Genomic DNA, 15,648 nt, shown 5'->3' with positions numbered 1-15,648 from the left:
TGCTAATTTGAAGCATGACCTCGCTGTTTGCCAGAGAAAATCTGTCTCTTTTTTGATCTGCATATTAATGCCCAAAGAATAGATGGAAGTTGAGACATGAAAAGGTTTAATAAAATCAGCAGGTAAAAGGCAGTCTCATAATTAATCCAGCAAAGAGGAAGGCTTCCGTAGACAATGGCCGCACCTCAAATTCATAATTGGGCCCTTTATTGATATTCCACAGCCTCACCAGCGCATCTCCTGAAACAGTGATTAATCTTTCACAGTAAAAAAAAAAAATAAAATACTGCTGTGAGACGTGCTTAACTTCCTCCTGTACCTCTGGCACAACTGGCTTAGCCAATCAGAGCCCAGAATGATCTCAGCCAGAATCATCCCCCCAGTGATAAATACACAAACTGGTAAAATTACTAACTAAACTCATTTTTCAACAATAAACACAATTGTAGGTGCAGTTCAGGGGACAGGCCATGACTTTATGTGTGATGGTCTGTCATTGCGTTTGCTCTACCTAACCTCTCCTGACACCTGGAGTCAGGGACCCCCCTCTAAATGTGTAATATTCAATCTTCCTGACAGCTCTGCTAATGACCAGGAGGAACCAAAACAGAGGTAATAGGTGAGCCTCAAAATTGCTTTCAAATTATCCCTGATAATGATTCCCTTCCAAGTAATAAACTCTGTGGTGTGTGTGTGGTTTTGTGTGTGCGTGTGAGTGGCAGTGTGTTTATGTCGGGAGAATGTAGAATGGCAGGGCTAATTATCAGCACTATTAAAGGTAAGTACATCCAGCTGCATCCCAGACAAGTCCTAATGAAGGACAGCAGACAGGGTGGACTCTTTCATCTGTCGTCTGTTGTTGGTCAATATCCACACCTCCGGACTGCTGCACTGGTTCTGCTTCTGCTCCGGCTTGGCTTTGAGGAGAGAGTTAAACATCTCACGATGGGATTGGTATTATTCATCGGTTTGTTTCAGCATGCGGTGGAGAGTAAACCCACCAAAACTTTCTTTACCCACAAAGATACACTTTCACACTGCAAAAAGGGCAGATCAAGAAAGTTGTAGTATTTTAGGATGATTCAATCTTTCATTTTTTTCACACTCGAGATGAATAATCTTGTCAAGCACCATTTGCAGTGAATTATTAACATAACACAACTGGTCTTAATTTGTCTTAGTAAGATATTTAGTCTTTTTTTTTGCTAGAGCTGACAAGAAACAAGTCTGAAAAGTTTACTGCATGGTTGTCACACTCATACCCTAAACATCTGTTACTGTAAGAGAAAACTAGATGGCTTTGCCTAATTTAGCTCATTAAATCACAGTTTTTTTCTCAGATATGTACTTACATAAATTATACTCCTTAGGCTGTCTCATACAGGAATGTGTATCATTTTTTTGAAAACGTTAATGGAAAAGTTAGTGAAAAGGGTGTTTTATGTTTATTACAGACACTGTTTCAAGTATGTTATACTGTATATATACACACATATTTATGTATATATAAAAATAAGCCACTGAAATATTCAGTAATTACCAAATAAACATTTTTACACCTTAACAGCTATAATGCAAACTCATAACATATGTAAACTTGCTGTAGGTATAGAGCATACCTTGTCATACATCATTACCACATTGTGTTTTACAGGGAGTAAGTGCGTTTTAGTAGTTTTTTGTATTCAGTTTTGTTTGTGTGGTATTGACTTTTAAAAGAAAACCACAAATGACAAAAATTATTATGTGATGGTTTTCTAATTTGTCACCTCTCTTCTGGGGGAAGAGAATGCCAGTCAGACAAATGTCAACATAGTTCTTTTTCTTTTTGTGTGTGTATTTTAACAAATGACCAATGCAGTTGTTTTCTGACTTTTTGTTCAACAAATGGAAAATCCAACAGGACACCACCCTGCCATCTCTGAGGAGTGACCCCCCAATGCCATGGTTGCATACCAAAGATAAGAAAACAAGTCAGAAACTGTTGGTGTTGGACAGTCTCTGGTTCTTATAGCTGTGGCAGCATGGCAGCATGGGTAATTCTTTGTGTAATATTGCAAGTACTTTCAAGAAACCTTTCAACGTCGTTTTTGTGTGACCCATTTACAAATTGTTTAGTTTTGTACCAGCATTTCTGTAGATTATGCAATATTTTGCTTGTTTGTAGAAGGAGATTTTGTATAAGAAGGTTTAACACATAACATTAATATTCTGCTGCAGGAAGACTTCAGATCCTTTCCCTAGATCTTCTTATATAGTATGTTTAATGTCCACCACTGCAGAAATTGGCTCATTTAATAGAGGCCACACTCCTGGATTACAGTTCAATGTATTTCAACACTTCAGTGCTCTGTGTCGTATGCCAACGTGCAATATATCAGTCTCTATTTCTCCTCTAATGCATGTAACACAGCAATTTGTACTTTTCTAATCAGTGCTGCGTAAATACATCACTGTCAACATGCAGCACTCCGCTGACTCAGTTCTTCACTCAAATTATAACCATTGTAAGTGATCTTAATTTTACAGAGCTGGTGAATTATGAATGATATAAAATATTTAAAAACCTGCATAGAGCAACAGCAGAAAGAGTTTCATAATCAAGCTAAGTACGCAATGGTCCATACTTAACTAAATGAGCCCAGAGCTGTGCACTGTGTAACTGTTTGACCTCTACGCAGCACATTAATTTTCCAAACATATGTTGGCTATTTTGGCAGCCCTGGACTGTGAAACTGAGACAGGGGGAGAGAGGTCTGTTGTGCATGTGAGCATGATCTAAGTGGCTGTGAATACAGGGAACGGACCAGCGGTTAGCGGTTGGGGGAAGAAAGTTAGCAAAGTGAATGACATGTTTGTGTGATGTGATGCAGATTTTTCTGAAGCGGTCTGAAGGAATGGGATAACCCGGGGCCCTTTGGGCTATGAACTTCAAATCATTTCCACACATACATGAGCGCACAGCAGACGTAATTATGCCACCAATCCCCATCAGCATAAACACTCGTAAGGTACAGCTGTTGTACTGTGTTTGATGTTAAATGACAAGGTGACTTGGTGTCCTGTAGGCCACCTGAGAGGTAGAGCTCTGCAAGGGGACACAGAAATCTATTCTCCTCAGTGCTGAGAGGAACTTACTCAAGCAGAGCAGCAGTTATTTCCCCACTCTGCTCTGCTCCGCTCTGCTCCCAATCCCTCCCGGTTTGCCTTCAAGTCAGCACCAGTTAGTAGTTCCTTCTGTGTGTGCGAATGTGTGTCTGCAAGACAGTACGCCAGGCTAATTTCCACCACGATGCACTGCAGTTGCTATGAGCGTTCTCCAGGATATTGATGTGCTGCATATTAGGCAGCAGAGTGAATCAGCTCTGTGTGCTGTAAATATTCTATTGTCACTTTAATGCCTCTGTCAGTGGCTTTGTCCAGGGTAATTCAGTCCGCTGCTGTTTCTGTCCCCTGTAGCTTCCACCAGCGAAGCGTCTCTCACACATCTGCACACACTTCATGCACACGCATGCAGATACAGAGAGACTGAAACAGAGAAAATGAGAGGAGAGAGGAGAGAAAGATAGGGAGGACACACACATCTCACACACGCATACACACACACACACACACACACACACACACTTCGCCTCAGGTTTTTCTTGCCGTCACAGATGATCAGGCCCAGTTTTGGCTTTAGCTCAGCTCTGACCAACCCCTGGTCCTGGAGCCAAACTGTTAAAAGACATTAAGTCAGCACAGAGACGCACCACTGCCTCCTCTCTCTGCTAACCACGGGACACTAAAAGTGTGTGTGTGTGTGTGCACGCGTGTGTGTGTGTGTGTGTGTGTGTGTGTGTGTGTGTGTGTGATGGAAACAGGGTGACTGTGGGCTAAGATCTGCACACATGTATATCCTAATGAGTCTTTGCATGTACTGGCGCATGTGTAGCCTTCTCCTTGGTGAGGTCAGATAGAGAGGGGGCAGAATATTTGGAGCAGCCTTCCGGTCTCTCTGGGCGCACCACATGCCTGTCGCAGCTCAGTGAGCAGACTGTGAAAAGCTTATGTAAATGACGAGCCGCTCAGATGTGAAATCAGCCCTGTATTAAATTGTTTTGTTCCACTTGTCAGAGCTGATTAGTCCAAAAGCTCTCCAAAACACAGGTATTGTGTTGATTGTATTCATATAGGAGCGAATGCAAAAAAATAAATAAATAAATCACAGATCACCTCAGGAAAGAGCATCTGTGTAGGTAGCAGGGTGCAATTGCAAACTGAAGTGTGATCATTAGTCAGTTATCCCATGACAGATTATTCTGGTGGTTTTTGAAGATGCTGGATGGCCCTTCACAGATGCACACTGATTGCCATCCTCCCCCATATGTATCCAGAAACACTCCACCTGTCTCTTCAAAGGAGGCCGTTCTCGCTCCATTACAAAGACTAGATCACAGGTCCCATTAGTCTAACCTTAGTCCATTTCTGTCTGCATGTCATAGACCAGGAACTGCATGCCCCCCTCCCTCTCTCTCTCTCTCTCTCTCTCTCTCTCTCTCTCTCTCTCTCTCTCTCACACACACACTCTGGGCAGGTGGCATGGCATCTTCAATTCTGAGCTGGGATAGTGGTGGGAAATTAGAGTGGAGGAGAGAGGGATGTGAGAGACGGTGTGAGGGGGGGGGCAAAGAGAAAGAGATAGAGAGAGAGGCAGTGAGGAGATTGCAGCACGACGGCTGGAGGGCTCCCAGCATAAAGCAGGTCTTTGAAAAGGGCAGACAAAGAGAAAAGGTCTCGGCCAAATACCTGAAAGAATGTTGAGAGGAAAGAGGAGCGCGGCCAGAGGGAGATAAGGCAGTTAGCCGCACACTGAGGCAGCTCCTGTGTCATTGGTTCAGGTTACTTCTGCTCACATGTGTGTGTGTGTTTGCGTGCGCTCATCTGTGCTCTCGTCCATTTGAGCACCGAGGTCGATACCGGCCCTGCCGACATTCCGGAGTGGTCTGTCTGCATTCATGGTCCAGTGAGGTCGCTGACAAAGCCATGATGGGTGAGGCTGCGTGTGGCGCCTCCAGGGCGAGCCCAGGTTGGTGTGACAAGACCCAGACCACAGACGTGAACCACAGCATCATGCCAGACTACAGGGTAAAAGAGGGATAACAAAGTCTCAATATTTCTGTTAGACTCAGGAGGATTCTGGTTCCCATGCGTCGCTTTTTCAAGCTCTTCTCCTGGGCTTCAAAGCATCTTAAGAGGGGAGCCTGCTTTGAAAGTGATTTTCAAGTCTGGGCTTTATCTGTGTGTGGGAAATCACCCTCCAGCTATTTTGTAAGCTTAGCTACCTTTGAAAAGACTAACAGAGCCCTAGGATAAAGGGATCTACTGAGCTACCGTAGCAACAAACCGAAAAGAGGTGCAAACCAGCTTCTGCCTGTGTTGATGTGGAAACGACAACAAATCTGTCAGGTTATTAGAAGTGGATAATATGAGTATCGAAACAAATCTAAGCAGTTATTAGTTGTGATTGAGGTCTGATAGCAATTAGCCTCGCTCCAGGACACAGACTGATTCCTGTCTAATGATGTCATTGACCTTGTCACCTCCCAGAGGTCAAAGTGTCCATGTTAAACCATACGTAATGGTTCCGTGTTTAGACTACAAGGGCCTGTCCAGCTAAATGGTGATGGATCGCTTCTTTTCGCTGGTGGTGGTGTGTGTTGCATCAGATGATACGGGTCTCAACATGATACGCAGTTGATTAAATCAATACTCCAAGGAAATGTGTGGAGGGCTCCATTTCAATCCAATAACACTGGGGCATTAGGTGCGCGTGTGTGCACGTGCCCACACATGTATGCGTGTGTCTGTGTGTACCCTTGAGGAGCATTTGCACAGTACACAAAATAAAGGACAAGGACATTGTGTTTGTTTGCAATATACTTTTGAAATGAGGTCATCAACACTAAATGCACGCCTTTAAAGAGGTATGATGATCATATGAAACACATGAAAGCAGAAATCTCTTCCCTATTAGCGATGACAGACTAGATGATAGTGGTCATTTACTGCCCCAGGTTCCAAAATCATAAGGCAGAGATAGAAAATGACAGCAGGCTCACGCAAAGAACCAAGGGCCATTTTTCTATTTTCCTTGACTTGTTCATTAGATTTGTTCGCCAAGAAGCAGCCAGCTGCTGTTAAGGCAGAAAACTGAATGGAGAGATGAAGGATGTAGAATAGGAGATATGAAAGAATTTCCACCCATATGGCAGCTGCTGTCCGCGTTTCGTCAAAGATTGTTAGCAGGACATGGGCTGCCCTTAGGCTGTGCACATTAACAAATGCATGCACGCTGTTCATCACACTGTTCGCACTTCTCACACAAACATAAACACAGCAAAGCAACGCAGAGCTCAGGACAAGGAAACTAATTTGTGCTATTTTACTGCCTACCTCTCCTTCTACCTCTTTTTCTCACTCACTTTCTTTCTGTCTCACCCCCAGCGGTGACCCGTAGTAACCCCCAGTCTAATGACCGCCACAGTTTGACACTCATTAAAGGTGGTCAATTAACCAGAGGGCCCGGAGTCACTTTCATTAGACGACTCGTAAAGGCCTATTTTAGTCTGGCTTTAAACATAAGGGGGGCAGACAGGATGGGTGCTGGGTACCTGGACCTCGGGTGGTTGTAGTTGTAGTCACAGGAGAGGGGGAGGTTTAAAACCTGCAAGAGGAAGACAAAAGAACCTCCGGAGAGTCATTTGTTTTGTTTGTTATTTGTTTTGTTGAACTGGATTCTGTTGGTGTTTTATGGAAACAAACTCAAATGGTGAAAAACAGTGAAATTGCTGAACAGAGCACAGAAAATGAGATCTCATGAGAGGGAAGATGAAAAACAGAGCCATCTGCTCTGAGGATTGGCTCTCTAAAGACGATCTGGTCTCATTTCAATCCTTTGTACCACTCCTTTACAGTAAATCAAGGGAGAGACTTTTTCCAATGGTTTAAGCTTTTGTATGTGTGTGTGTGTGTGTGTACTTATGGATGCACGTGCATGTGTGCAAATATAGTTGCGAGTGCGCCGAAGGGAATGTTTTTCCCATTGTGCACGTTTCCTGCTATAACATATCTTAGTGTGTGTGGATCTGGTTTTAGGCAGAAAGCGTCTCCCGGTCCCAGGCCTCTGGAGTCATCAGCCTGTGAAGGTCAAGTCTGATTCAGAAAGAGACAAGGCAGATTGGCATGGAAATGGAATCTGCTGTCTCTGTGCCAAACGTCCAGACTGACTGACTGACTGCCCTCAGCCTCTCATCACATCCAAGTCTATCCTCTCATCGCATCGTCCACTCCTCCTCCTCTCGTGGCCGCCTCTGCATACCAATATCAGAATAACACCGAGGAGGAACAGCACTGAAACGGGCCTGTTTAATAATCACGATGTCAAACAATGTCTGCATGAACGGGAAACATGAATCCAGCTGTTAGTTGCAGCTAGGAACCATCTGCTTTAAGCAGAGCTGTCTCTTCTCATTGCTTTTTTGCATATGGCAGATTTTGCCTTAAGCCATTTTTAAGCAGTTATTTTATAATGAAACAAGAAATGCACTTATTGAGCTAATGGATTCATAAGCAGCCGCTGCTAAGAGATATTGTTCAAATGTTTATTATATCTTTATGAGAGAAGTCAAGTTAGATGAGTTGTATGAGGTCTTGTGTGTGTGTGTGTGTGTGTGTGTGTGTGTGTGTGTGTGTGTGTGTTCTGCTGTTGTATGTAATGAGCATGCGCTTATGATATGAATGAGTGCAGTGAGGCGTGAGATGAGTATGTGCCTGCTGGTATGGAACAAGTCCTTGCACTTCTTGTGTGTATATGATTTTGTGAGTGGATTATGTGTGCGTGTGTGAGTGTGTGTGTGAGTGTGTAAGAGCGAGAGAGAGAGAGAGAGGGAGGGAGGGAGGGAGGGAGGGTGGGAGTGTTCATTGGGCTGAAATGGGTCCCTGCCCTTCATGAATATTCAGTTACCCCCCGCGTTTCCACTGATGTCTCACTGATGTCAGCTTGCGTGTGGGAAAAGGAGTTGCCCCGGTAACAATGCTCCCCAAAAGCTGTTCTTACTGCTGCAAAATTAAAGGGGGATGTGTACTGTAGTTCATCCCCAAAAATGCTTCCCCATCCCCAAAAAAGTTGTGCACTGGTCTGTAGCCAGTAATAAAATACAGCTGAGTGAAATCTTCTTGATCTCATGTGGCACCCTTAAAACTGGGGCAGCACGTAGGTCACATGTTTAGGTCAGTCACCCATCAACTGAAGGATTCTCTAATGCATCCTGTCAACCGCTGTGCAGCCACAGCATCGCAGGGAACACAAAGACATGTCTGCACCCGCTCATGATGCTTCCTGACTGCTCTTCTGAGTTTTTAATTTCTCAGCTGGGTATTTGCTGTGAATTTGTCTGTTAAGGTGAGTGACATTGAGAGATCCTTTCGCTGCTGCACTGAATGAGAGATGTTATTATTCTGACACTGTCATTGTCAAACAGACTTGCAGAGAGGCACACGGGCATGCGCACACACACTCTCTCTCTCTCTCTCTCTCTCTCTCTCACACACACACAAACACACATTCACTCTATCCGTCAGCATCCACCATCTCTGCCCCCACAGATGTTGCCCAGTATTTAGGTCAGTTTGCTTGCAGATGGGTGGTCAGCAACGCTTGTATTGGCTTGGGTTTCCAGGAACTGATACAATAGGCCAGTCAGCTCTGAGCGGCCACCCCGGAGCGGCCGGAAGTGCAGCTCTTTATAATCATAACAGACAGTGTTCACTTACGGATACCAAACAGCCTGGCTAATGACTGTAGCTACAAGATTTAGACTGCTGTGAAAATCCAATGTACTGAAGAATGCTTGTACTGTAGCTTTGGAGACTGATCATATGACTATGTATTACTTACAGTATGTTACTGTCTGCTACTAGGAAGACTTCTACTACTACTACAATGGCAGTGCTACTGCTATTACTATTATTATCAAGCACTTTTCCTGTTAAATGTTTGTGCACATCGCTGCTGAGTTTTATTTTAGTAAGACTGTACTTTGGGCCATAAATGCACTGGCCATAACTAATCAGTTATTTCATTAATATTTAAGATTATTGAATGTCAACTCACTCTAAAACTGTATTACAGTACATAACAGAAACAAAAGATGGCAAGTTTGTTCAGTTTCATCAGATTATCATTTAATGTTAGTTTTCATTGAAAATTCTTGGGTTTTTGTTCAATGATTTTTGGTATATGTTCAATATTGATAGGTTTTCATTCAATATTCCCTGATTCTCCAATCCAATAGTTTCAGGTTTTCATTTAAAATGTTTTCAGTCAGTGATGCAATGTAATATTTCCTGAATGGTATGCTTAGTAACTTAGTAGATTCAATTGTATTTTTAATGTTTTAAGACTTTAATTTACTTCTTGAGTTTTGCCAGCCATACCTCCTGGGTTTCTCCTCCTTCACCAACCTGTCACTCAGCCAAGGCCAGGACACAAATCCTTGTGTGGCAGCGGATGATAGGTGTCTAGCTTAAAAACAGGTTGAAAATAAAGTTTCATAAACACCAACAATGCATAAAGAAGAGGAAGGCCATTACTCTAAAGTACAAATGTGTGTCTGTATTTGCCAGGTGACTCTTTTGTAGTGTTAAACATCAAGAGCAGTTTGAGTGAAAGGGGGGAAATGAGAGAGACAGAAGGAACTAAAGCTTCAAGGCATAATACTGTAATTGGAAAATTGTGCAAATGCGTTTTGGAGTCATGTTATATAAATGGCCAGCAGAGATAATGCCTGAGATTCGAGGCATGGCCTAATTGAGAGTAGGAGATGGAGGAGGAGAGGGGTGGTGATGCTGAGGGGCCGAATGAAGTGTGGGTTTTAAATTGGGTGAAGGAAATGTGGATGGAAATGGGATGTTTTCAAAGATGTGGGAGGGAGGGAGAGCGAGCTGTTTCTGTTTAAAGGGGAGGAGGGAAAGAAAGAAAGGGAATCATTTCCACTTTCTTCCCTGGTCTCCACACCTGTGACCCAGCAGCCAGCCGCCCCAGCTATTTCTCCCATAAGTGTGTGTGCGTTTTTTATGTGTGTAAGTCTCTTAGGTTCTCTCACTCTCTGTATGATTGATGAGTCTCGGTCAGACCTGGATCTCTGCCATGGCCCAAGCCTGATCAGGCATGTTCTGGTCATAACAATGCCATCAATATGTGGCTGACGGCTGTGTGTGTGTGTGTGCATGTGTGTAATGAAACATAAAAATGAAGCATACCACAACCCAAAAGAACCAAGATGCTTTGGCAGAATTTCCATTTCCTGCCCCTCTGAAGGATTAAAGAGGAGTGTTGTTTAGATATAGTTCCCCCCATTGATTGGAATTTGAATCGCATTAATTAGCCTTTTCAAGAACAATCCATATGTTACTGTTTGACTAATGAACTCTCCTTTCATGGTTTTTCTTCTCTCCGTTTCCGTTTCTGTGCACCGTCTCAGGTTTCCTCTGTAGCTCTAAGACTGACCAAAAATCTGCTTGATATTTGATGAGCAGCATTTGATGAAAGGCATTAGTGGGCCTGCATTATTTATGAATGGCGAGTGATGCATTAACCCATTAAATATGTATGTGTACATTACATGAGAACGAACATGTCCCATAGCATGTCATATTGATTCTGATGTGAGTTATGAGTCTCCTGCATGATCCATATGAAAAAACATTAAGAGATGGCACACCAAATCGCTTAAGAGCTATATTGACGGACTCTCCCTCCGGATGCATGGTCACAGTTAAGAAGTTGCAGAGTTTGAACTTCCTTGCTTCAACAGATCAAGGGTAGTGTCTGCGCATGCAGCAGATTTAGTGTGGGAGCGGGGCGTGTGAAATAACGTGATGGGGAACTAAGATGTGGTGCCAACTTATGCTGTTAAAGGAATCGTACCAGTGTTATTGAATTCTTTCCCTCATCTGGTTAGCTATCACTTTACATCTCCCTCTGACAACTTTATTTTCCATGGCTTCTTCACAAGCTGTACTGGCCTCGTGGCCTCGTCAGAACTGGAAATGACTTGCCTTGCAGGCAGTGATGTAATAGCAAACAAAATGATAAGTAAACTATGCTAATGCACAACTGGTTGGTGATCATCTGAGGCTAACAACCACCAGTGCAATCTAAAATGAATAACTCAGCTCAAAAAAAGCATCAATCTATGCTTCCTCATCTTAAAAGACACTGTGCTCATTTAGTTTACATCAGTTTGAAAGTAATTACTATGGTGGCCACACGCTGTGAATTTATATCATGCAATTTTTGTCAGCCTAAGAAAAAAGTTCAACATCATTTCACACAAAAAAATGCGAGTTTGCTCTGCTTCTAGGACTCTGTACCTCAAAAGTGACTTTATGATAATCTCCAGTGATTTACTTCTTTTCCACATTACAAGCTGTCAGAAAAACTGAACTGGAAAAAATAGCTTCTCTTGGAAGTTCTTTTCACAATTAGACTTCGTGGTCATGGATGAAAATGAGTGTAAGTTAAATTGTTCCCAAGCCACCTCAAACTGCTGGCAGCTGTTGCTTTCCCAGGTGACTTGTTTCATCTATAAAGACATGTGAGCCACCATGTTTCACAATGGGTAAAAAAACACAATGTGGGGAATTACACATGCTCACATCAAGTGAAAACTCACAAGGGTGTTTTTGCTGCAGTTTCAAAATGTACTGCTGTTTAAATATGGAAATGAAGTGTGCAAAAATACTGACATGTAAATGGACGAAAACTATTTCACTTAGAGACAACCCTTGATAATCGTTGTAAGCTGCTGAATTCTTTTAATGATGCAGCTATATATATATACTGTATATATATATATATATATATATACTGTATATATATATATATATATATATATATATATATATATATACTGTATATATATACTGTATATATATATATATATATATATATATACTGTATATATATATATATATATATATATATATATATATATATATATATATATATATGTAAACTAACATGTCTAGTATTAAAAATTCAAATGCAACTGTTGAATAAACTGGACAATTGAATATCAAGCTAATATTTGATTTAATGAGGATCTATAGGGTGCATAAAATGAAAGATTAACAGTAAAAATGCAGCAGTGCATGCTGCAACAGTAATATTTCCTTATTTTTGTGATGTTGACTTTGTTGTAGAACAACAGAAGCACCCTGTGGCAAATGCACACACACTCAAACACTCACATACACACACACACAGAAAAACATGCAGTCACACACAGTAGCTCAGTGGGGGGAAGGTTTTAATAAACCCACAGTAACGTGGATCTATGGGGGCGTCTCGGGGCCGAGCCAGGAAACCAGATGAACATACCTGCCCCGGGGCACAGAGAGAAACAGCGAGGGTAGGAGTGTGTGTGTTGGGAGGGGGGGTAGTAGTGAAGCCACAGGCACATTATGTCTCTCATTGCCCTGACTTTTTCTCTGCTGCCATCCGTCTCTTCACTCACCCACACCCAGCCACACGAAAGCCATGCCCACAAACACTGATGTGTTTGTCAGAGAAAATGCCCAATCACTTTAATAACATTTCATGCCATCTCTGCTTTCACCAAGGACTTGGAGTTTGTTCCTCAATCGGCTAAACGCAGACTGTAATTTCAGACAAACGCAATGGAAATGCAGAGTGCAGCCAATCAGATTTAATCATGTATGAAGAAATGTAATTTTGGAGGACACCAGGGCAGAGCGGGTTGATACGGGTATTAGTTACTATGCAAAAAGGCGTGTCCATACTCCCCGAATATGAATTTATGAAGCCTGCTTGTGATTTCAATCTGACTAATGTATCAGAACAAACCCATCTGTGCAGCACTGACCCCTGAGGTGAGGGTTTGGGGGGGCTGAGAGGGAAGTGCTGTGAGCGTGGGCGGCTGGTTTATGCTCCCACCATGAACCAAGGTGGTCAGAGAGATGGGAAATGAAATCTTTTACCCACATTTGTAAAGCTTGAAGGAAAAACAAAGGAGGAAGAAAGAAAGAACATCTCTCCAGAACAAGTTCCATGGGAAAAATTTTATTTATCAATATGCGATAGTTTCCAAACTGGTGGAACGTTATTTCCATTGTAGCTGGTGCCAATAGGTTACGCTGAGAAGCGGCGAAGAAGTGAATGGCAAAAAAATAAAATAGAATAACAAAACTTGACAGTTATGATTCAAACAAAGGGAAATAAATTCAACAGGTTTTGCTTACACATGCACATTGAAAAATAATACTGTGGCTTTGAACAATAGCAGAAATCAACCTACAGTGAGGCTCATACCATGAGCAACACCCTTGTGCTAAATTAGGAAAGGAGGGGAGAGAGCAACTTTAAAACAAAGGACCGCCTGGGAGATAATGAGTGGTGTAAACCGGATGATTTATTGGCGAGCACAGCACGCTCACACTCGTAGCCCCTTTTCTCCTTTTTCTCCCCCCCGTCTCTCTCTCCGCCTGGCCCGATAGACTTATTAAAATTGAGAAAAGATTCGTCTTTCTGGACCAAAATGTTTTTGTTACATCTTATAATGGAGTGGAAGGTGTAGGTAACTCAAAGGCAGTGGAATTACACAGTCTTCATATGCAGAGTTAAGTACTGTCTCCAACGGGGAAGGGCCTTATCATTCATAGTTTCAATGACCTATCCATTTCAAAGCCGCCTCAGTGACTTCAGTCCTGAACAGTTTCTGAGCAACTAGAATCCTGTTGAATGGCGATGTAAAAACTCTGAACCCCGTTTGTTTTGAACACGTGTGGTAACAAAGACTTTTTGACAATACTGGACGCTGCCAAAAAGACAGCTCATGTGTCCGTTGCAATATTCAGTTTAACTCTAAAAGAAAATAAAATAAAAACATATTGCAAACAGAGACAAAAATGCAAGGATTCATACAAAACACACTTTAAAAAGACAGCTATTTACAAACATCCTCCATTACAAAAATCTAATCTTAAATTTTTCTTATGAGCAGTGTTCAGGTGAAATTACATCTTAAATTGGGCTCTATCCATATATTTACATTTCTCTCTCGTTTTAATTTTTTTTTTCTCCCCCAAAACTTGAATAACATTAAGTGGTCACTAGAATGAATAAAAATGAGATATGGTTTGTGGTAATTTGGTAATGACTCCCTTGGCTGGTGTAGGTGAATGGATGCGCACCGATCCGAAACAAAAATATTTGATCTAGATGTGTTTCACAGAGGGCCACTGAGGGCTGCATGCTGAGTTAAAACACAGGACCACAAAAGCACGAGCAGCTGTTTAGGCTGTTAACTCTGAGGTTAACGACACGCAAAAAGCCACTGGAGTCTTCCCCGAGTCCTCAAGCTGGGCTGCCTTTTAACTCAGCAGTGTATAGCTGTGGATGGCAATAGTATGTGGCAGCGGATGATAGGTGTCTTTGCCGGTGAATAAACATTAACTGGCAGTCTGACCGTTTGACTGGAGATAAACCTGGACCCGTCAGTCTCGGTGTGTCTTTGCGTGTGTGTGCACATGCGCGTCAAACGTCAGCTCGTGTCTGCGTGCTGAGGAAAGGCTGTCCTTATCTGCTCCCCTCTCCTCTCACACATCATTAACCGGGACTGCAGCGCTCCACACTTTGGCAGCCACACTGTTTGGAGCACCTAGTTCCAGTCCCAAAAACTAAGTCAGCTGCTAGACCACAGAAACCATTCACAAACACATACATACACACACAGAACTGCAAATATAAGCACAAATAAGCACTCACACATAGACGCAACTACATGTGCACACAGACAGATTCGAACAACCCCCCCCCGCACGCCACCACCTAGAAGCAAGTGTCGGTGTGCACACATCCAGCTGCAGTAAATCCTGTCTCGGTGCCGCTGCCCTGGGCTGTGTGATAGCTGAGCTGCAGTGTCCTCGCTGGCTGAACACCTTGACTGTGGAATATTCTGCACAGCATTTTTATTCACAGCACAACTGGTGAGAAGATGGAAACATTAATGCTAAACTACCCACCCCATCCACACCGCCATCTTCTTCTCAGGTTAAAGCCAAGTCACAGGAACATTTTCTCCTTTATCTGCCGCTCTCTCTCTCTCTCTCTCTCGCTCTCTCTCTCCTCCCCGGCTGGTGAGTGTGGGCATGGAGATGGCACATAGATTAGTCACATGCTGGCGACGCCACTGACTGCACACTCCACTGACTCATCCACAGATGGCAGCCAATTGGCATTTGAAAATACTGTATTTCAATGTTCAGCCGTATCTCGCCATCCAACTTATATATAGGGCATCTTACCTATGTAGGCCAGCCAATCAGTGTCGACCATCCAACCTACACCCACCTCGCCCAGGCAGCAGGCACCAAACTGAATGTATGATGCTTACACCGTAGCACCAGAAGCTAAAACAAACAAATATCAGCCTGCCTGCTGTCTTAAAAACCATCTCCCCGAAAGCTCATCAGACACATAAAACCTTTAAATGGTGCCAATTGGAGCACTGGAGGGGTTTTGTAAGATCTTGTCTCTCTGTCGGCTCGTCAGTCTGTCTGTATTGTTTTTGAAGCTTGCGATAC

Source organism: Siniperca chuatsi, linkage group LG8 (assembly GCF_020085105.1).
Source record: "Siniperca chuatsi isolate FFG_IHB_CAS linkage group LG8, ASM2008510v1, whole genome shotgun sequence".
NCBI classification, from domain to species: domain Eukaryota; kingdom Metazoa; phylum Chordata; class Actinopteri; order Centrarchiformes; family Sinipercidae; genus Siniperca; species Siniperca chuatsi.
Note: the sequence above shows the minus strand (reverse complement) of the source record.